This window comes from Balaenoptera acutorostrata, chromosome 3, assembly GCF_949987535.1.
Source record: "Balaenoptera acutorostrata chromosome 3, mBalAcu1.1, whole genome shotgun sequence".
In the NCBI taxonomy this organism is placed as follows: Eukaryota; Metazoa; Chordata; class Mammalia; order Artiodactyla; family Balaenopteridae; genus Balaenoptera; species Balaenoptera acutorostrata.
Genome location: NC_080066.1, coordinates 52,390,584 through 52,412,353, shown reverse-complemented (window position 1 = coordinate 52,412,353; position 21,770 = coordinate 52,390,584). Strand labels below are relative to the sequence as shown.

The following is a 21,770-nucleotide window of genomic DNA, read 5'->3' as shown; positions in this document are numbered from 1 at the left end:
AACAGCAGACTTTCTGTCAGAAACTATACAAGCTATTTCAGAAATGACTTCGCAACATATTACCAGAGATAGGGACAAGACAGAAGACCCAATTCATCAAGAATAAATTTTTTTAAAAAGATATGTATGCACCTATTAAAAGAGCTTCAAAATACATGAACCAGTAAGTGAAAGGAGAAACAGACAAATCCACAATTAAAGTTGACTCTTCTCTCAGCAATTACTGTAAACAAATAGAAAATCAGAAGGGATAAATCTTGAAGAACACTATCAATCAATTTGACCTAATATTTTTAGAAAGCTCCACTCAACAGCATACAATTCTTCTTAAGTGCACACAAAACATTCATTTATACAGACAACATTCTGCACTCTATAATAAACCCAAAAAGCACAATATGTTCTTGGACCACAAAAAAATTAAATTAAAAACCTATTAGAGAAAAAGATCTGGAAAATTTAGGAAATATTTGGAAATTATATAGGTCCAAATAAAATCACAAAGGAGCTTAAAAATACTTTGAACTCCATGTAAACAAACACACGTAAAGAAACTTTGCAGAATGCAGACAGAGAAAAGTTTTAAATTTTAGAATTTAATTTTTCCTTTAGAAAAAGTAGGAAGGTCTCGAATACTAGAATGAGAGTATCACAACAGATCCTTCAAACATTAAAAGAATAAAGAAATATAACATGAAACTTCATGCCAATACATTAGACAACTTACATAAAATAGACAAATTCCTTAGAAGACACAAAAAACTAAAACTTATTCAAAAAGAATTAATACAGACCTGAATAGCCCAATATCAAACCCTTCCCACAAAGAAACTCCAAGGCCAGTGGTCTTCGTTGGTAAATTCTACCAAACACTTAAAGAAGAAATAACACCAACTGTATGAAAACTTTTCCAGAAGAGGAAATCTTTCCAACTCACCCTGTTATCCTGATACAAAACCCAGACAAAGGACATTATTAAAAAACTACATACCAATGTCTACTATGAACACAGATGAAAAAAACCTCTCATTAACACAAATCTGAACTTACACAACAATTTAACTCAAAATTACCTTTATTTCAAGATACCAGAAAACATTCACATATTTGCAATTTTTGTCTATTATCTGTATCTGTAACAACTTTCTTCAAGGCTTCAACATTGGAATTATTTTATGCCTTTGTATCACAGACCTAAAGAGATTGAAAGTGAGATAATTCTTGGGATAGCTCACCAAAATAAATGGTTTCTTAATATAAAAAATTTAACCCAGCAATATATAAAAAGTATTAACACATCATGACCAAGTGGGGATTATCTCAGAAATGCATGATTTATTCATTCAATATTCAAAAATCAATCAATCAACTACATTAACAGAAAAAAGGAAAAAAACCATGTGATCATCTCAAGATGCAGAAAAAGCATCTGATAAAAATTCATTTGATAAAAATACTCGCGGGTTCAAAAAGTTAATAGGCGTTTGCAGACGCTAGTTCCCGAGGCTTGGGTAAAATCTTAGGGCTTGTGAACAGTAAAAATATTTTTAGCAAAAAGTTGCCTAGATAAACAGGTATCACTCCCACCTGCTGTAGCCCGTGTGAGAGTGTTTAAGCAGGCAGTGACCTGCTGAAGAGCAGGAAACAGGTTTTAACCTGGAGGTCCCGGTGCTTAGTGCAGCTTCTCGGATAAAATGCTAAGTGAATATAGGAGAAAATGAGAAACCTGCAACGTTACTGTAGCAGAGGCATTTGAGCGCCTACTGTGACCCAGGCACTGAGCCACACTCTGCAAGGATTCATTTAATCCTCACCCAGCATAAGAGCTGTGTGGACGAAAGGCTCTTGGTGCTCCAGCCAGGCATCAGGGCCGTGCCTCTGACGGGGGAGAGCCAACTTCAGAACACTGGTCCACAAGAGACCTCCCAGCTCCACGTAATACCAAACGGCAAAAATCTCCCAGAGATCTCCATCTCAACATCAAGACCCAGCTTCACTCAACGACCAGCAAGCTACAGTGCTGGACACCCTATGCCAAACAACTAGCTAGACAGGAACACAACCCCATCCATTAGCAGAGAGGCTGCCTAAAATCATAATAAGGCCACAGATACCCCAAAATACACCACCAGACGTGGACGTGCCCACCAGAAAGACAAGATCTAGCCTCATCCACCAGAAATCAGGCACTAGTTCCCTCCACCAGGAAGCCTACACAACCCACTGAACCAACCTTAGCCACTGGGGACAGATACCAAAAACAACGGGAACTACGAACCTGCAGCCTGTGAAAAGGAGACCCCAAACACAGTAAGATAGGCAAAATGAGACGACAGAAAAACACACAGCAGATGAAGGAGCAGGCTCAAAACACACTGGACTTAACAAATGAAGAGGAAATAGGTAGTCTACCTGAAAAAGAATTCAGAATAATGATAGTAAGGATGATCCAAAATCTTGGAAATAGAATAGACAAAATGCAAGAAACATTTAACAAGGATGTAGAAGAACTAAAGAGGAACCAAGCAATGATGAAGAACACAATAAATGAAATTAAAAATACTCTAGATGGGATCAATAGTAGAATAACTGAGGCAGAAGAAAGGATAAGTGACCTGGAAGATAAAATGGTGGAAATAACTACTACAGAGCAGGATAAAGAAAAAGGAATGAAAAGAACTGAGGACAGTCTCAGGGACCTCTGGGACAACATTAAACGCTCCAACATTCGAATTATAGGGGTACCAGAAGAAGAAGAGAAAAAGAAAGGGACTGAGAAAATTTTTGAAGAGATTATAGTTGAAAATTTCCCTAATATGGGAAAGGAAATAGTTAATCAAGTCCTGGAAGCACAGAGAGTCCCATACAGGATAAACCCAAGGAGGAACACGCCAAGACACATATTAATCAAACTGTCAAAAATTAAATATAAGGAAAACATATTAAAGGCAGCAAGGGAAAAACAACAAATAACACACAAGGGAATCCCCATAAGGTTAACATCTGATCTATCAGCAGAAACTCTGCAAGCCAGAAGGGAGTGGCAGGATATACTTAAAGTGATGAAGCAGAAAAACCTACAACCAAGATTACTCTACCCAGCAAGGATTTCATTCAGATTCGATGGAGAAATTAAAACCTTTACAGACAAGCAAAAGCTGAGAGAGTTCAGCACCACCAAACCAGCTTTACAACAAATGCTAAAGGAACTTCTCTAGGCAAGAAACACAAGAGAAGGAAAACACCTACAATAACAAACCCAATACATTTAAGAAAATGGGAATAGGAACATACATATCGATAATTACCTTGAATGTAAATGGATTAAATGCTCCCACCAAAAGACACAGGCTGGCTGAATGGATACAAAAACAAGACCCATATATATGCTGTCTACAAGAGACCCACTTCAGACCTAGAGACACATACAGATTGAAAGTGAGGGGATGGAAAAAGATATTCCATGCAAATGGAAATCAAAAGAAAGCTGGAGTAGCAATTCTCATATCAGACAAAATAGACTTTAAAATAAAGACTATTACAAGAGACAAAGAAGGACACTATATAATGATCAAGGGATCGATCCAAGAGGAAGGTATAACAATTGTAAATATTTATGCACCCAACATAGGAGCACCTCAATACATAAGGCAAATACTAACAGCCATAAAAGGGGAAATTGACAGCAACACAATCATAGTAGGGGACTTTAACACCCCACTTTCACCAATGGACAGATCATCCAAAATGAAAATAAATAAGGAAACACAAGCTTTAAATGATACATTAAACAAGATGGACTTAATTGATATTTATAGGACATTCCACCCAAAAACAACAGAATACACATTTTTCTCAAGTGCTCATGGAACATTCTCCAGGATAGATCATATCTTGGGTCACAAATCAAGCCTTGGTAAATTTAAGAAAATTGAAATCGTATCAAGTATCTTTTCCGACCACAACGCTATGAGACTAGATATCAATTACAGGAAAAGATCTGTAAAAAATACAAACACATGGAGGCTACACAATACATTACTTAATAACGAAGTGATTACTGAAGAAATCAAAGGGGAAATCAAAAAATACCTAGAAACAAATGACAATGGAGACACGACGACCCAAAACCTATGGGACGCAGCAAAAGCAGTGCTAAGAGGGAAGTTTATAGCAATACAGGCCTACCTCAAGAAACAGGAAACATCTCGAATAAACAACCTAACCTTGCACCTAAAGCAATTAGAGAAAGAAGAACAAAAAAACCCCAAAGCCAGCAGAAGGAAAGAAATTATAAAGATCAGGTCAGAAATAAATGAAAAAGAAATGAAGGAAACAATAGCAAAAATCAATGAAACTAAAAGCTGGTTCTTTGAGAAGATAAACAAAATTGATAAACCATTAGCCAGACTCATCAAGAAAAAAAGGGAGAAGACCCAGATCAATAGAATTAGAAATGAAAAAGGAGAAGTAACCACTGACACTGCAAAAGATCATGAGAGATTACTACAAGCAACTCTATGCCAATAAAATGGACAACCTGGAAGAAATGGACAGATTCCTAGAAATGCACAAACTGCTGAGACTGAACCAGGAAGAAATAGAAAATATGAACAGACCAATCACAAGCACTGAAATTGAAACTGTGATTAAAAACCTTCCAACAAACAAAAGCCCAGGACCAGATGGCTTCACAGGTGAATTCTATCAAACATTTAGAGAAGAGCTAACACCTATCCTTCTCAAACTCTTCCAAAATATTGCAGAGGGAGGAACACTCCCAAACTCATTCTACGAGGCCACCATCACCCTGATACCAAAACCAGACAAAGATGTCACAAAGAAAGAAAACTACAGGCCAATATCACTGATGAACATAGATGCAAAAATCCTCAACAAAATACTAGCAAACAGAATCCAACAGCACATTAAAAGGATCATACACCATGATCAAGTGGGGTTTATCCCAGGAATGCAAGGATTCTTCAATATACGCAAATCAATCAATGTGATACACCATATTAACAAATTGAAGGAGAAAAACCATATGATCATCTCAATAGATGCAGAGAAAGCTTTCGACAAAATTCAACACCCATTTATGATAAAAGCCCTGCAGAAAGTAGGCATAGAGGGAACTTTCCTCAACATAATAAAGGCCATATATGACAAACCCACAGCCAACATTGTCCTCAATGGTGAAAAACTGAAACCATTTCCACTAAGATCAGGAACAAGACAAGGTTGCCCACTCTCACCACTATTATTCAACATAGTTCTGGAAGTCCTAGCCACAGCAATCAGAGAAGACAAAGAAATAAAAGGAATCCAAATCGGAAAAGAAGAAGTAAAGCTGTCACTATTTGCAGATGACATGATACTATACATAGAGAATCCTAAAGATGCTACCAGAAAACTCCTAGAGCTAATCAATGAATTTGGTAAAGTAGCAGGATACAAAATTAATGCACAGAAATCTCTTGCATTTCTATACACTAATGACGAAAAATCTGAAAGTGAAATTAAGAAAACACTCCCATTTACCACTGCAACAAAAAGAATAAAATATCTAGGAATAAACCTACCTAAGGAGACAAAAGACCTGTATGCAGAAAATTATAAGACACTGATGAAAGAAATTAAAGATGATACAAATAGATGGAGAGATATACCATGTTCCTGGATTGGAAGAATCAACATTGTGAAAATGACTCTACTTCCCAAAGCAATCTACAGATTCAATGCAATCCCTATCAAACTACCACTGGCATTTTTCACAGAACTAGAACAAAAAATTTCACAATTTGTATGGAAACACAAAAGACCCCGAATAGCCAAAGCCATCTTGAGAACGAAAAATGGAGCTGGGGGAATCAGGCTCCCTGACTTCAGACTATATTACAAAGCTTCAGTAATCAAGACAGTTTGGTACTGGCACAAAAACAGAAATATAGATCAATGGAACAGGATAGAAAGCCCAGAGATAAACCCACACACATATGGTCAACTTATCTTTGATAAAGGAGGCAAGCATATACAGTGGAGAAAAGACAGCCTCTTCAATAAGTGGTGCTGGGAAAATTGGACAGGAACATGTAAAAGTATGAAATTAGAACACTCCCTGACACCATGCACAAAAATAAACTCAAAATGGATTAAAGACCTAAGTGTAAGGGCAGACACTATCAAACTCTTAGAGGAAAACATAGGCAGAACACTCTATGACATACATCACAGCAAGATTCTTTTTGACCCAGCTCCCAGAGAAATGGAAATAAGAACACAAGTAAACAAATGGGACCTAATGAAACTTAAAAGCTTTTGCACAGCAAAGGAAACCATAAACAAGACCAAAAGACAACCCTCAGAATGGGAGAAAATATTTGCCAATGAAGCAACTGACAAAGGATTAATCTCCAAGATTTACAAGCAGCTCATGCAGCTCAATAACAAAAAAACGAACAACACAATCCAAAAATGGGCAGAAGATCTAAATAGACATTTCTCCAAAGAAGATATACAGATGGCCTACAGACACATGAAAGAATGCTCAACATCATTAATCATTAGAGAAATGCAAATCAAAACTACAATGAGATATCATCTCACACCGGTCAGAATGGCCATCATCAAAAAATCTAGAAACAATAAATGCTGGAGAGGGTGTGGAGGAAAGGGAACACTCTTGCACTGTTGGTGGGAATGTAAATTGATACAGCCACTATGGAGAACAGTATGGAGGTTCCTTAAAAAACTACAAATAGAACTACCATATGACCCAGCAATCCCACTACTGGGCATATACCCTGAGAAAACCATAGGTCAAAAAGAGTCATGTACCAAAATGTTCATTGCAGCTCTATTTACAATAGCCAGGACATGGAAGCAACCTAAATGTCCATCGACAGATGAATGGATAAAGAAGATGTGGCACGTATATACAATGGAATATTACTCAGCCATAAAAAGAAATGAAATGGAGGTATTTGTAATGAGGTGGATGGAGTTAGAGTCTGTCATACAGAGTGAAGTAAGTCAGAAAGAGAAAAACAAATACAGTATGCTAACACATATATACGGAATCTAAGGGAAAAAAAAAAAAAAGGCCATGAAGAACCTAGTGGCAAGACGGGAATAAAGACACAGACCTACTAGAGAATGGACTTGAGGATATGGGGAGGGGGTGGGGTGAGATGTGACAGGGTAAGAGAGTGTCATGGACATATATACACTACCAAATGTAAAATAGATAACTAGTGGGAAGCAGCCACACAGCACAGGGAGATCAGCTCGGTGCTTTGTGAGCACCTAGAGGGGTGGGATGGGGAGGGTGGGAGGGAGGGAGATGCAAGAGGGAAGAGAAATGGGAACATATTGTATATGTATAACTGATTCACTTTGTTATAAAGCAGAAGCTAACACACTATTGTAAGGCAATTATACTTCAATAAAGATGTTTAAAAAAAAAAAATACTCACTGATAATAAGAAAATATACTCCCAGCAAACTACGAATATAAGGGAATTTCTTCAATCTGATAAAGGATATCTATAAAAAACCTACAGCTAACATCATACTTAATGGTAAAAGCCTGGATGGTTTTGATCTAAGATCAACAGTAAGGCAACAGGGATTTCCCTGGTGGCACAGTGGTTAAGAATCCACCTGCCAATGCAGGGGACACGGGTTCAAGCCCTGCTCCAGGAAGATCCCACATGCCATGGAGCAACTAAGCCTGTGCGCCACAACTACTGAGCCTGCACTCTAGAGCCCGTGAGCCACAACTACTGAAGCCCGCATGCCTAGAGCCCATGCTCTGCAACAAAGAGAAGCCACCGCAATGAGAAGCCCATGCACCACAACAAAGCCCATGTGCAGCAACAAAGACCCAACACAGCAACGAAGACCCAACACAGCCATAAATAAATAAATAAATAGATAGATAAATAAATAGATAAATAAGAGTAAGGCAACAATGTGAGCCCACCACTTCTATTCAACATTGCACTGGGACTACTAGGCAGTGTAATAAAGCAAGCAAAAGAAATAAAAGGTACAAAAATTGAAAAGGTAGAGGTAAAATAGTCTTTACTCACAGACAAGATGATGGTCTACACAGAACATTTGAAGGAATACACAAAACTGCCACCAGAACTAGTAAGTTTAGCAGAATCATAAATTACAAAGGTTTATGTAAAAATCTATTATATTTCTATACACTAACAACAAACAATCGGGAACTGATGTTAAGATGCCATTTACAATAACATAAAAATAGAAAACAGAGATCAATTCAACAAAATACGTGTAGTACCTTTACACTGAAAACTACAAAATACTGCCGAGAAACTAAAGACAGCTTAAATGGAGAAAGATACCAAATTCACACATTAGAAGACTCAACATCCTTAAGAGATTAATTCTCTCCCTATTAGCCTCTAAAAGCATTCATAATCAAAATCCCATTGAGGCTTTTTTGTAGAAAATGACAAGCTAATTCTAAAATACATAGAGAGAAATGGAAAGGACTTAGAATAGAAAAACAGCTTTGAAACAGAAGAGCAAACTTGGAGGATTTACACTACCGGATTTTAATATAAAGCTATGGTAATCAAGACAGTACAGTATTGTCATAAGGATAGATACATAAATCAATAGAACATAATAGAGTCCTGAAATAGACCCCCATATAATGTCAACTGATCTGCAGCAAAGGTTGCCAAGGCAGTAATTCAGTAGGGGAAAATATAACCTTTTCAAAAATGCTTCTTGAACAATTTGATTTTCATATGCAAAGAAATAAATCTCACCCCTTACCTAATACCATACATAAAAATTAACTCAAAGGGGACCAAACACTTAAAATACAAGATCCCAAAGCAGTTTCAAGACATGAAGGAAAAGAAAAAAGGTAGAAAAAATTTTGCCCAATGTCTGTGCCAACTCCTCCAATTTCTACTCAGAATTAGGGCAGAATTATAGGGAAAACAAATCTGAGGTTCTTCAGTCAACATTTGAACCTACTCAAAAGGAAAAGAGTGTTCCCCATCTAAGTACTCAGAGTAACTCCAAAACAAGTAGCTCTTAACTCAGTCACAGCCCTCAGAACCATGCAAAACCTGCCATAAAGAATAAGACACTGTTTATATCTTCAGAACTCAGTGAAAGAAGTATCATAGAGGATACCCTAAAGCTTAAACATAACCCAAATATAACAACTGAAGTTATGCTCACAGCCATCACGGAGGTTCAGAGAAGGTACAGAATTATAGGGAAATTATAGGGGAAATTCTCTGGAATGAGAATGTCTAAATTCCTATAGTGCTTTAATTCAAATCACTCAGTATTGAGCAGTTAGTGAACTATATATATATATATATATATATATATATACATATATATATATATATACATATATATATATATGAGAAATGTAAAAAAGATGAGAAAAGAAAACAAACCAAATAAACACTGAAAGATATACAGAAGACTAACCAAGGTTTGTATTTTAAAATGTGAACTAAACTTCATTATTCCCATCTTTCCTGTACATATACAATTTTTCAACTGAAGGATACTTTTCAATTGGAAAAACAATACCTTTTCCCCTAGTTCCCCAAACTGAAGGATATCATAAAATGGGCTGTTCTGCAGTCAAGGTTTAAGAAGAAAAATATATGGGCATAAGAAACGACATTGGAATAAAGTATTTTAACAAAAAACTCATTTTGTAAGCTCATAAAAGTTCTTTCTACCATTTAATAATTCAAGAAAAAATTTAAACATTAAACAGCAAAAGTATTCTTAAAACAAGAATAACAACAAGAGCAAATATTGTAAGTAGCTTTCCCAAGTTTTTACTGACATAACCATCAGGCTTGATCAACTGTATCTAACATTCAGAATGTTAAGGTTAACATATTATATATAACACACCAAAAACTATCCCCTAACATTTGCTGAAATTACATTATGTTAAAATATCCTAGTATTAATATAATTCTTTTCCATTTTGAATAGAAAGTAGAATTCAAGTGAAGTTTCACTTATGAAAGCTTTCTGAGGAGAACTACACATCTTACTAGCATACTGGAACCATTAACCTAGGCCAATGTAAGTTTTTAAATCAAAATTGCCTACTCCAGAGCTTTGCAAATATGGGCCTACAACTTAAGGCAAAAAATTCAAAGTCACAAAAAAAGTCTACATTTTAAAAAGATTTCTTAAATTTGCTTAATTTTTTTCTTCAACCCTTCCACCTTTCAAGAGATATGGCTAGATTTGTCCACTTTGTCTTTCATTTGAAAATCTCTCCTCATAATATGTAACTCACGTCCTCAAACCCTCTCTTCCTCCAACTTACTGTCACAGTAAATATGGACTTTAGATCTTTTTTCCTTATTTTCAAATACATGTAATGGACATGGAAAATGGAAGTGGAAAAGATGTAAAAGTATGGGATTATCTCAGCAGTGCCACTATATGAGAAACTGTCACTATACCACATCACGTATATTTTGTGTGTGTGTGTGTATATATACACATACATATATATGTATATTCAACAGGATTTTATGAATTTCCTTAATTAATCTACCTTAATCCCCAAAATAAACTCCAAAATGACTGTTATTCAAGCTCACAAGTCAGTCTTATTTAAAAAAAAAAAAAAATCCCATTGTGTTTATTTACTTCATAACATAGAAAAAAGGAAAAATGTCTTACCAGAAATGATGTATCAGCAAAAAGTGCACTTAGATGTGATCCTTGCAAAGAATTCTTCTTTGTTACTTTTTCACAAAATCCAATTCTTTAATAAAGAAAAAAATATTAGATGGGTTAGTAATTATTCTTAAGTCTAAAACAAAATTAAATATAATTTCATTACTACAAATTTCAACAATCAACAGACAGTTCCACTAATACTTACTGATCAATAGAAAAATGAATTTTTAAAAATTTGGCTAATAAAAACACAATGTTAGCCAATTGGGCATTGCTAATGTCACTAATCCATTTTTTTCAGGAAGTATTACTTAAACGTTCAGTAATATTCTATCCACGCCAAGGTTCACAAATTGGTGTCCTAGGTCCCACTTTCCTACCCTCTATATCACATGATATACTTTATATTTAACTGGTATACACAGCCTACTGAATTTACGTTTTGATAAAATAGTTACATTCTGAAAATGTTCACTGTACTATGTTCTCATTTAGAAAAAAAACTGTCAATGGGTCAGTGACTTGCATTGCCATAAAATGTGTATATATTCAAATGCTATGTGTATACTTAGAGCTTTCACTCTTTTAAAGGGAACAATGAAATGAAAATGAACATAAAAATGCCAAAAACAAATATAAAACAGATTAATGTCAATAATTCACATTAATAAAGGAACACTAATAAATGCTAACCAATGGAGTAGTGCATAAAGAATAATCCAGTCCTGCTACACTTTTGCTTGGAAATAGTAGCAATACACTTAGGTAGAAAGAGAAAGATGGTAAAAGCCTCTCCTCACCCTGACTGGCCAGGATCAATTTATGACGCTAATCTAATAATTTAGAATTACATGATTGGGTAATTATGACAATCCCCAAGTAAATCTGCTTCATCAAATGAAAATGGTAATTTCTCCACACAAACACCAGTCTTTTTAATCTTGTTCAGCAATACTAATTATTGTGATACTACAATTTTGTTTCTATTTGAAATGTATATCCCCTCTAGAAGCGGGGGGGGGGGCAGTGGAGCCACAGTCTGCCAAATATTTTTTATATTAACGAATTAAGCATTAAAAGCTTTAACTTTAAAACACACATACACACCACACACATACACACACACACACAAATAAGCCCTTTTTTTTTAACCAAGGTTAAAAGGAGCTTGCTTTAAAAAGCCAATTTCAGCTTTTAGTCTAATTGTACCGAAAAACAGAACAGAGCAACCTCCTCAAATACCAATACATTACCAGTTTCTAAAATCCAATAATTCAAAGTGAAACTATTTTTCATGTGTTCTCATTCTAAACAAAACTAATTATTTTTAAATGTATTTGGACACCAGCTTTGTGTCAGTGTCACAGTAGGAATTAAAGTTTGGCAATTTGACCCACGGTAAATAACAGATTAAATAAAAATTTGATAATTATCCACGTGGTACATATTCTTATATCAAAAAATATTAATTCCTCAATTCTATAAATTAACTGTTGACAAGTTTGTTTTGTACACAGTTCTCAAATAGTTTCTAAAAGGTAATATTCTAAAAACCAAGTTTTTATAGGTCGTTTATAACAATCTATAAAGAAATACACTCTCACCTTCAAAAAATAAAACCAAAACTAAAATGTTAGTGCTACAGCCAGTTATCATTAAATTTCACATACTGAACATCCAAAATCCCATTACTCTGTCCAGGTAAGAGCTAGACAACCTGTACCTCTAACAGCTATCTTTCCCAAACCTGGTCCTAACTGATTTCCTAGCTCCCTCTACTTCTAATTAACCTACACTGTTGTTAACCTGGACTACAAGCCATTGCCCAAACTGTCAAACTCTGTAATTTTGTTCAAGATTTTACCTCTACCTGGAAACAACCTTCCTTATCTGGATCAAATGTCCAGTTCAATTGACACCTTCTGTGAGGGCATCCTCAGGTATCCTTTACCACCATCATCACCATCACTTACATGGGGCAAAATAACTATAGTTAGTTTTGTAGGTATGAGTCTCTTCTATTATACTACATGCTTTTTAAGAGAAAGAACTTTTTTGTACTTTTTTCATTTCTATATCCCCAGTATCTAGTCAATACCTGGCACACAATTCAACATTATCCATTCAGAAAACATTTACTGGGTATCCAATATACTCCCGACACTTCTCTAGGTGCTAGGAATAAATCCCTGTATCTATTCCTGACTTTATGGAGTTTACATTCTAGTGGGGGAGACCTACAGCACACAGTGAATAAGGGATATATGTGTATACAGCAGGTTTGTGGAAAGTCCTTAATGAGAAAAAAATAAAGCAGGGAAGGAAGTACTGTCATAGGGAGGGGATTAAAATTTGAGAAAAGGTGTCCAAGAAAGGCCTAACATAACAATAATAGTAATAATAACTGCAACAGCAGCAATAACATTTGAGTATTTATCATATGCTAATCAGTAGCCTAATTGCTTTACATATATTAAGTGATGTAAAGCCAACAATAACCTCACTATTATCCTCAAGAGGAAACTGAAATACTAAGAAGCAGTTAGCCAAGGTCACAGAGCTAAACCAGTAAAGTGGTAAAGCCAGGATTAGAACCCAGGCATGCTTTTAACAACTACACATAACCACAGTTCAGTTAATGCTTTTGTTGAATAAATTTAATAAGTGAAATAAATGAATGCATACTATAGCAACAGACTGAAAAGAGAGCCAAGCATATCAGTCTCAGAGGACTGATACACTTGAGCGGCTTCAGATATACAATGAACATCAATACCTATATATGAAGACATCCTGACAAATAACAAGTCGGTGCCTGCTGTGAACAAAAATTATAAACAGTGATAATTCCTCTATAACTTTAAAAATACATTTTAAGCTCCTATATGAGAATTACCAGAACTAAAAATTACACAAACAATATCACAAAAAGCACATGGAGAGATCATTTAAAAAAAAAAAAAAACTTTTAAAAAAGGTCCTCTGAAACAAATGAGACCTTTGAAGGCATTACCATTTCAGTGATAAATGTTGAATACCATATTTTATACTATGGCACAAGTTACTGTCATCTTCCAGTTTTCCATATTAATAAAAAAGGGTTAAATGAAATGACCAAGGTTCAAAACTCCTTTCTTCAAATGTCCCAAATATGCTTTATAAAGCAAACAGACGAAACCCAGCACAACTGCTGATAACTGAAGACCTGAATGACCTAAAATAAGTAATTTGCTCCCTAACTCCTATCTCTTGCCATATTAGCTGGTTATTTAAGTGCCTAATCAGTGAATGCCAATAAACTAGAAAGCAAAGTGAAACCAAAGTGCTGCTGACATACTGACATTCCTAGCTTCAAATCTTGAGGGCCTAAAAAGTATCTCCTCAAATCTTGATTAAAATTATCGATACAATTATGAAGAAAATTACTGCTTTATGTTTGGAAATTATCAAAGTTTCTGCCTTGAGCATAACGTAGTGTCAAAGAAAATAGGTTTCTACATGAAAACAAACAGCTTTAAAAATCAATCCAGATTAAGATAAAAATGAAGCAGGCAAAAAAAACCCAAAAACATAAAGTACAGTCTATAAACACAATACAAAGTATTTATTTGCTCAAAGATGAATTTCATTTTGTAATCAAAACTGAGGTTTAAAAATGGTGTTTTTAATTCATGTTCTCATATGTGGTCATCAACTTACTCGTGCCTTAAAAAGATTTTTGCTACTAGCCATGATGTGGTAACTAGTACCAATCATGCTCTCCCAGTGAACTCAACGAGAAAACTGATGATATATATATATATACACACACACACACACACACACACACACACACACACACACAGATATATATGTAAAACTATAATTTTAAAACACTGGACAACAAGGAGCTCACCACTGCAACACCTGAGAAAACGGAAAGTGTCCCCTACAACAGGGGTCCCCAACCCTGGGGGCCACGGACCACAACTGGCCTGCAGCCTGTTAGGAACCGGGCCACAGAGCAGGTGAGCGGCGGGCGAGTGAGTGAGCGAAGCTTCATCTGCCACTCCCCATCACTTGCATTACCACCTGAACCATCCCCCCCATCCCATCAAAAAATTGTCTTCCACAAAACTGGTCTCTGGTGCCAAAAAGGTTGGGGACCGCAACCCTACAATGAAGAGTCAGGAGAGCAGTGCAGAAATGAGAAGCCAAGCAGAATATGGTGGACTAAGTGAGTAAAAGAGACAGAAACGGAAATTTAGGGAGGCTAAGGAAGCTGGAAACTGTGTGGGAAAGTAATAGAGACGATAGAGTTCAAGAAGACAAAGTGCACCTGAAATTTGCACAGAGGATTTTACAGCAGCTCCGTCCAAAACAAACATAACATGAGCCCAAAATATAATTTAAAATTTTCTAATAATCACATTTTAAAAGTAAAATGGGGTTTCCCTGGTGGCAAAGTGGTTAAGAATCCGCCTGCCAATGCAGGGGACACGGGTTCGATCCCTGGCCCAGGAAGATCCCACATGCCTCAGAGCAACTAAGCTCATGCACCACAACTACTGAGCCTGCGCTCTAGAGCCTGTGCTCTGCAACAAGAGAAGCCACGACAATGAGAAGCCCGCGCACCATAACGAAGAGTAGCCCCCACCTGCCTCAACGAGAGAAAGCCCATGCACAGCAATGAAGACCCAACACAGCCAAAAATAAAAAATAAGTAAAATTTAAAAAAAAAAAGTAAAATGAAGCAGATGAAACTAATTTTAACATAATTCCTTTAACCGGAATGCTCAAAATGTTATCATTTCAGAATACAATTGATTTAAAAAACAGATATTTTACATTTTTTTCCCATAAGTTTCTGAAATTCAGTATGTTTTATACTTACAGAATATTTAAATTTGAACTAGCCACAATTCAAGCTCTCAAAAGCCACACGTGGTTAATTGCTATAATACTTGACAACACAGTTTTTTGCTGAATATAAAGCTGCAGCATTAGTAAAGTGAAACTCTACAAGGCCAGGCAAAGAACAATAACTAGGAAGCAGTAGGCTCAAAAGTTACCAGAGATTACATAAGATTTGGAGATGTTCAAATTCCAAATAGAGGAGAGAAAAATCTCATTGAAACCTGGCGCAGTGAGTAGACATTGAAGCAGAATCACTTCCTTAGCAGTAGTGCTAAACTACTACTATTTTTTCATAAGAAATGGAATACACTGCCAAAACAAAATTTAAGCCTGTTAAGAAAAAACCAACAAAATCCAGACAACATCATGATGAACATCCAAGAGTCAATCAAAACTTACTCAACATAAGAAACCAGAAAAATGTGTAAGCTATACCAGGGGAAAAAATTCTGACAAAAAAAACAGATCCAGAAACAAGATGATGATATCTTTAAAGACATAAACTTTAAAATTTTATAAATATATTAAAGGATTTAATGAAAAACAGAAAAAATGACAATTATTTTGAAAAGAATCAAATGAATTTCTAAAGATGAAAAATATAGTATCTCAAATAAAAAACTAGATAGACTTAAGCAACAGATTCGACAGTGCAGGAAAAAAGGATCCCTAAATTGAAGATGTGAAAATAGAAAGCAAAAAAAGAAACAAAGAACAGAGCATCAAGGACCTGTGAGAATATCAAGGGCAGTCTAAAAATGGTGTAATTATAGTCCCAGAAGGATAGAGAGAGAAAAAATATCTGAAGAAACAAAGGCCAAAGAATTTCCAAATCTGAGGAAAACTGAACCCATATACTCAAGAAACTCAAGGAACAAAAAACAGGTTAAGCACACAGAAACTGTACCAAGGCACATAATTAACAATCAAACTGCTGAAATCCAGTAATATAAAGAAAATCTTAAAAGCAACCAAAGTGAGGGGAAGACACATTACATACAGAGGAACAAAGGTAAGAATTACCACAGACTCCTTGCAGAAAGTAATGCGAACAAGTTTAAGCAAAGGAATAACGCCTTTAAAGTGCTAAGAAGGAAAAAAAACCTGTAAACTGAAATCTACATAAAGCAAAAATATCCTTCACAGATGGAGAAATAAAAACATTTTCAGACAAACAAAAGCTGAGAATCTGTCAACAGAATGAACCCTAATGTAAACCATGGACTTAATTAATAATAATGCATCAGTATCAACTCTAACAAATGTACCATCCCAATGCAATGTTAATAATAGGGAAGGGGGAGAGACGAGAGTGAGAAAGAGAGTATATAGGAACTCTGTACTTCCTGTTCAGTTTTTCTGTAAACCTAAAACTGCTCTGAGAAACAACAGATAGAAACCTATTTCTACAGAAAGGAAGACCAATAGAAATGGTAAGTGTGTGAGTTTACCTTTTATTTTCTTACTTTTACTTTTTAAAGAGATAATGGGTTTTAAAGCAAACGTAGCAATAATGTATAAAAATAAAAACATGCATCATAAAATGGATGACAAAAATAGCACAAGAATGAGGGGGAGAAAATTTTATTTCCAAATTGGAAACAACCAAAATGTCCATGAAAGGTGAATGGAGAAATTGTGGTATAAACATATAAAGGAACACTAGGCAACAGGAAACTGGAACAAAATACTGATAGACACAAACACGGATGAATTGCAAAAACACTTTGGTGAGGGAAAAAATCCAGACATTAAAGAGTACATACTCTATGGTTCCATTTAGGAATAAATTTGTAAAACTTTGAGCAACCACCAAATACATACAAAGATCACACATTACGAAAGCAGATACTCAACACAGAGAAGCTATACATACATAGTTAAAAGATTTTTCTGACTTTACAAAGTTAAGATCAAGAACAATCATCATTATCTTCTGAGTTTTAGTTTCCTCATCTGTAAAACAGTGTAGTAATAGTTTGTATACTTCATAAATTTAGTTGTTAAATTAATTAAATAGTTGTTATTAAATAAGCATATATGCTACGCTATTACTTCGCATAGTTCCAGTATGAGCTCAATAAGTGCTAGCTTCGTAAAGAAATAACCCAGAAAAGGGGGCAAATGGAACAAATGGAGACTGCCACTGGAAGTCAATTGGTTAGCAACGTTCCTATTAAAGAGTCATCACTGTTGAAGAAATCAGAAAGGCAAACACTACATACAGCAAAAGCCAAATGAGAAGTTTTGGAATATATTTGGAATCATTTAATACGACTCTAGAACTGAAAACGATACTACTAAGGCCTTAAAAGAATAGATTTATAAACATATAAAAAGACTAAGCCACAAGAAACAATATCTTCAAGTCAGTTAATTTCACAGAAGCAAGCATTTAAGAAAGAAAGTGATTTCAAGCACACATGAAACTAGGGACTGTTCCAATTACAGAAAGTAAAAAGATGACACAAATGTGAGTAGGTGTGAACAAAAAGAGCAAAGCAGGGTGTAGGATGGATAGATGGGCAGAACACAATTATGCGCTACCTTGAAAACAGGAAAACATTTGAATTTAATATGACAAAAAATACACAAATAAGAGAAAGGCAAGACTAATCCTGTCAAGTAGAATAATGCACAATTCCAGCCTCAGTGTTAGGTAAGGTTAAAAAGCTGGGTTCTTTTACAATGCCCACTAAAACACAACCTATCACATTCTTAGCCAGCAAACAGAGAGGGTAGCATTGGTGTTACAATGTGATAGTATACTAATGCCAGAAATGCCTATTTTCCCCCATGCGCTTCCACCTCCATCTATATCTCCCAAAGTACCCATTAGGTCCAAAACATCTCTTCACACAGCCTCAGTTCTTTTTTAAAAAATAAAAAAGCAAATAGCTTTACTGAGATATAATTCACATGCCATACAATTCACCCATTTAAAGTATACACCTGAATTTTTTTATATTCACAGGAATGTGCAGCCATCAGCACTAATCCCAGAACATTTTCATCACCCTTAAAAGAAACCTGTACCCATCAGCAGTCACTCCCCATTCCCTATTCCCACCCCACACCCCAGCCCTAAGCAGTGAGGCATCTTTATGTCTCTATAGAATTGCCTATTCTGGACATTTCATATAAATTGAACCATATAATATATGATCTTCCATGACTAGCTTATTTCACTTAACAATGTTTTCAAGATCCATCCATGTTGTGGCATGCATTCATACTTCATCCTTTTTTATTGCCAAATAATATTCTACTGTATGGAAACACCACATTTTATTTATTCATTCATCAGCTGATGGACATTTGTTTCCATTTTTTGCCTATTATTAGTAATGGTGCTATGAACACTGGTATACAAGCTTCTGTGTGGGTATATGTGTTTATTTTTAGCTTCTACTCTTATAATAAAATAACTTAGAGTGCCTTCACATTTTCTTTTCTATCATCCTACTTCATTATGGTATCTAACATCTTCCCCATAACGATACGCATACCAGTGGTTATGCCACAAAAAGGCATTTTAGGTAAATTACTAGTTCCTATTTTATTTTCCCAAATAATTTATCACCCCCTAATCTATAATCAGCAACCATACTGACAGCGTTCACATTGATATTTAATATTTATTACATGTTCTGATAACGCTATCATTCATCAAGTGGAGGATGTAACTTCCCAAATGCTAAAGTTCCATTTGTTCTACGCGCCTCAACCCAAACTAAGGGCTAACAACACTCTTAGTATTTCTTGTCAGGCATATAGTTACTGGAACCTATCATTTTTACAGTCCTCAACCACCTACACCCCAATAACAAAAAGTATATTTTGTCCACAAAAAAAAAAAGTTCAAAAACAAGCACACTTTAAAATGTGACACTAGGCACTTAACATAAAAAATGGCCAAATATACATCACTTTGGTTAAAGTCTGGTAAGCTGGCAAAGTGTGTCAAACAGATGTCCATATTAATAAGGATGTTGGCCAGAATCTAGAAAAAGCTTGAACACCATATTTGCGATATTCTGCAACTTCCTAAAGTTTTGAACTGGAAGAGGCCTCAGAGGTCTTTTTAGAAACACAAACTCTAAAGCTTAACAGAAATGAAATGGAATCCAGGAGTAATATCCAGACTACCAGTCTAATCCGCATCAAAACAGGATTCTACCCATTTCAAACAAACAAATAGTTAACAACAAAAACATCTGCACTAATGGAAAAGAAGAAATCCAAAAAACCCTAAAGTTATCCTGAAAGATGGATACTATAACTAGGGATTTTTATTGCAAATAATTTGATACTTCTAAAGTGCTGTTTTGAACCTTAAAATAGAGAGAGGGGGCTTCAGATTATCCTCATAGTACTACCTTTCCTTGCATTCTGGTATGCCTTCTTAAGTGGAAGAAAATTGGGAAGAGTTAAAGCTACTGCCCTAAGAACTATATACATCATCTACTACTTGTTACACTGACAACAAATCCTAGGATAGTTGTGGCAATTATAAATCACTGTAACATTTTACTTCCCTGCTAAGTAGATGCATGGGAGTCCATGTGTCAAAATTTCATCTACTGTATCTCACAGCAGAAAAAATGTTGAGAACTACTGATCTAGACCAGCAGTATTAAAGACTTTAAGTTCAGTCCAAAACCTTAGTTCAGCCCAAATCCTCATGTAAAATCTAGGGTCATTTGAAAGACAGAAACTTAATAGATTACTATATATTTACTGAGAATCTACATGAAAAGAATGCAAGAACTAAGATACAAGCATAAAAAGCTTTAATGCACTGTGTATACACCTACTCCCTTTATTATAAGGTCAAACATGGTAAGTACAATAAGACAGATACAAAGTACTATGAGGATTTCAAAAGAAAACTCTTCTAATTGGAAGGAATCAGTTCTTTATGGAAAGCACAGCATTTGGCCTGACCTGGGAATGGAGATCAAGAAGTGAGATACAGGGTTTCCCTGGTGGCGCAGTGGTTGAGAATCCGCCTGCCAATGCAGAGGACACGGGTTCGAGCCCTGGTCTGGGAAGATCCCACATGCCGCGGAGCGACTGGGCCCGTGAGCCACAACTACTGAGCCTGCGCATCTGGAGCCTGTGCTCCACAACAAGAGAGGCCGCGATAGTGAGAGGCCTGCGCACCGCGATGAAGAGTGGCCCCCACTTGCCACAACTAGAGAAAGCCCTCGCACACAAGCGAAGACCCAACACAGCCAAAAATAAATAAATAAATTAATTAATTTAAAAAAAAGAAGTGAGATACAGAGGAGAATGAGAAAAGAATAATCTATCTTTATTCATGTCTTCTACTTGAAAGGCATATATTCCCACCAATTTCCTTCAAACAATCAAATTAAGAATGAGGCTAGCACTGTCCTTTCAAACAAGTGTTGTTGAGCATTATTCTTTAAGGAACCAAGCTTTATTAATAAGGAAGGACATAATGTCATCTTTGTTATCTTGTTATATGGGGATATTAAAGACGGCCCTGGTCACTTCCAAGCTTAAAAGACTTTTCAACAGCTCTTCCTTAGCTGAAGAACAAAGTCCAAACTGCTCAACATCCAACGTGCTCTACAATCTGGTCTCAAGCTCTCTTTCCCACTTTACCATCTTCTACTTCTGAAACACCCTCCAATCTAGCCAAACTGTGTCCAATACATACCTCTCACTTTTCTGTTTTAGTTCTTTTGCTCAAAATGGTTTCTCTATGTGAAATATCTTTTCTACACCTCTGACAATAAAACCTGACATCCAGCTCAAATATCAATTCTTCCATGAAGCATTCCCTGGTCACTTCTGAACTCTTCCTTCCCTGAACTCCCTAATCCATGCCTTGTGTCTAAGATTTACACATCACTCGGTAATTAATGTAGCATAGTAATTAATGGGGTTTTACCCTTTCTACACCATTACCTACTAGAAGCAAAGAGCTATATCTTAAATGTGTTTATATTTCTGCATCAACAATACAGAAACAATAGTTAAAGTAGTGAGAAAAGAAAAGGAATAGAGTCCAAAGGAAGGGGCAAGGGAGCAGAGCAATGGACATTGCTTTGGGGCTACCATATTTACCAGCTGAAAGAAAAGGGGTAGGGCAGTAAAAAGAAATTGTATAGAGAGCC

The 21,770-nt window shown here is 35.8% G+C and overlaps 1 protein-coding gene across 10 annotated transcripts in view; it reads right to left on the bottom strand.

Annotated features, from left to right (window-relative positions):
- MEF2A (myocyte enhancer factor 2A) overlaps positions 1-21,770 on the bottom strand; it is a 171,022-nt gene that overhangs the window by 134,231 nt on the left and 15,021 nt on the right. For all 10 annotated transcript variants that reach the window (XM_057542643.1, XM_057542645.1, XM_057542638.1 and 7 more), the window contains exon 2: positions 10,726-10,810. The gene's annotated coding sequence lies outside the window, so the exon portion shown is untranslated. The remainder of the gene's footprint in view (positions 1-10,725; positions 10,811-21,770) is intronic.